The sequence below is a fragment of the Camellia sinensis genome, chromosome 15 (assembly GCF_055761805.1).
Source record: "Camellia sinensis isolate YWXY chromosome 15, ASM5576180v1, whole genome shotgun sequence".
NCBI lineage: Eukaryota > Viridiplantae > Streptophyta > Magnoliopsida > Ericales > Theaceae > Camellia > Camellia sinensis.
In genome coordinates this window covers 136,049,159-136,051,593 of record NC_138975.1, presented here as the reverse complement: position 1 = coordinate 136,051,593, position 2,435 = coordinate 136,049,159, and the positions used below count along the sequence as shown (strand labels likewise).

The 2,435-nt window shown below is 33.5% G+C and overlaps 1 pseudogene; it reads right to left on the bottom strand.

The window, feature by feature from the left end:
- Positions 1-968: 968 nt before the first annotated feature.
- On the bottom strand, positions 969-2,139 carry LOC145812726 (PR5-like receptor kinase pseudogene; annotated as a pseudogene).
- Positions 2,140-2,435: the final 296 nt, after the last annotated feature.

Genomic DNA, 2,435 nt, shown 5'->3' with positions numbered 1-2,435 from the left:
GCAGACATCACCAAAGCATCACACAATAGCAGCAACAAACACAAACATCATAAGCCAATCATCAAAGTTATTTCCAAGAGATCAAAGTTATTTCTTCTTCTTCTTCTTCTTCTTCTTCTTCTTCTTCCTCCTCCTCCTCTTTCTCTCTCCAAAACTCCAATCCACCCTACCAAAACTCACCATCATCATTAACATCATTGTTTTTTTATTATTTTGAAACCCTAAACCCTAAACCCTACAAGAAAGTTTGAACAAAATCAAATAATAGATGTAACTAATAATGAAAATAGTTTTTTAAAGCAACTCATCAAAAAGGAGATAAGTATTCATATAAAGGGGTTTCACAATTTTTGTAGAGTATCATCAATTATTTTCTATACCGTCACAATTTTTGTAGAGTACTATCCAATCAATTTTTGTAGAGTACCATCAAAAAAAGAGAGAAAGATATCTTATTTTGGGCTCAATATGTTATGCATAGAAAGGGGAGAATCATATCAATGTAGCAGAGATATTAGTTTAATTTTTGTAGACTATGGGATGATGAGATTAGTCTAATTTTTGTTCATTCCCGAATTCATGATAGCAGAAAAAAATTTCCCATACTTTTTTTTTTTTTTTAATATAGCTCAGTATCTAGCCTAATGGACCGACTAATCCAAGGACCAATCTCACAGTCTATTAGTGTTCCCCATACCTCATAATAGAAGACTTCGAAGTTTTGTTCATGAAAAGAATTATAATTTTTGTTCAAATTGATATATTGCAGCTTTTGTGTAATAGAAGAGAAAAAGGGTAACAAGAAAAAGAAAAGGAAAGGAAATCTACAACCACAGTAGACATCTTGCTCTGTTTTTACTAGAAAAAATTTAGGACAACAATTCATAGTGAAGAATCAAAGATATACTCGGACAACAATTAACATAACAACTTCAAACAGAATTTCACTACTTTGAGGGTCTTGAGGAATCTACTTCACATGATATTATTCTACATAAGCTTTGCAGTCCATGATGTATTTAACCTAGAAAAACATCATTACATTGATTCAACCTCACATAATTCATTCTCTTCTGATATTTGAATAGTAGAAGATGCAATTGGTGTTCTTGAAGGTAAAGATAAGAATGGTTCTGGGGGAACTTGCAAAGATTCTAGATTTCCTTCAAGCATCTCAATCACCTTGTTAATTGCCGATCTCTTTGATGTTTAGCTTGTATGCAACATAACCCAACTAATATAATCTTTTGTGCAACTTTTTCATCCTTCAATCCCATGAAGTCCTATATCTCCATCACATTTTAGCTTCTTGTAGATGGAATGTGGGAAATATAAGTCACTAGTGTCCTCAATTGATTGTCCAATCTTTTCCCTTCCCTGAACCATCTCTAGGACTAGCATTTCATAGCTATACACATCAGCCTTATGTGAGACTCTTCCAAAATGCCTAGAGAAGACTTCAAGCGCTATATATCCAATAGTTGCTCGAGCATGCAACATGCATACAATGCTCTCTTTCTTTGGACATAATTTAGCAAGCCCAAAATCAGAAATCTTTGGACAAAAATCTTCATCTAGAACAATGTTATGGGATTTTATGTCAAAATGGCAAATGTGTGTTGTACATCTACGATGCAAGTATTCCAATCCCCGAGCAACCCCTACTACAATTTTGTGCACTGTTTTCCATTCCATGTGGTCATTTGTCTCCTGTGGTTTGTTGTTGTGTCTCAAGAGATCCATTTGGCATGTACTCGTAGATAAGAGCTCTTTTGCGACCCTCAAAACAATACCTTACAAGGTTTACAATGTTGACCTGGGAAGTCCTACTAATGCTTGTGACCTCATTTGTGAACTCTTCTCCATTACTGTCTTTTGTTTCATTTAGAAGCTTGACAGCCACTAGACGTCCATCAAGAAGCTTGCCTTTGTACACATCACTATAGCCGCCTTTCCCAAGTTTATCTTGGAAAGAATTTGTTACTTTCTTTATTCTTGAGTAACTATATCTTTGTGGCACAAGGGATCCATTAATTTTCAAGAAAGCTTCCACATTATCATCTGCCATCGTTGATTTCCTCCAAAAGAATATCGATTTGTATGTTGAGGTTTTCTTTCTAAACTAGAAAATCAGAAATGCACATAAAATTGCTGCTCCAACCATTGAAATGACTACATAAAGAATGAAAGAAGTCAAGTAGTGTTAAATTCTCTGACCAGCCAATTTATTTATTTATTTATTTATTTTGAAGTAATGTAAGAATTATGTTAACAAAAATCAAAACTAACTCAGTTGTTCACAGAAAATTACTACTACGTACAAATATGAATCATAAACTATGTTCTAGTTATAATGAAATCGATCAAACCTTGAACAAAGAAAACAAAATGATGAAAGTTTTTATGCATTACTAAATTAAGGAAAGACATAGAAT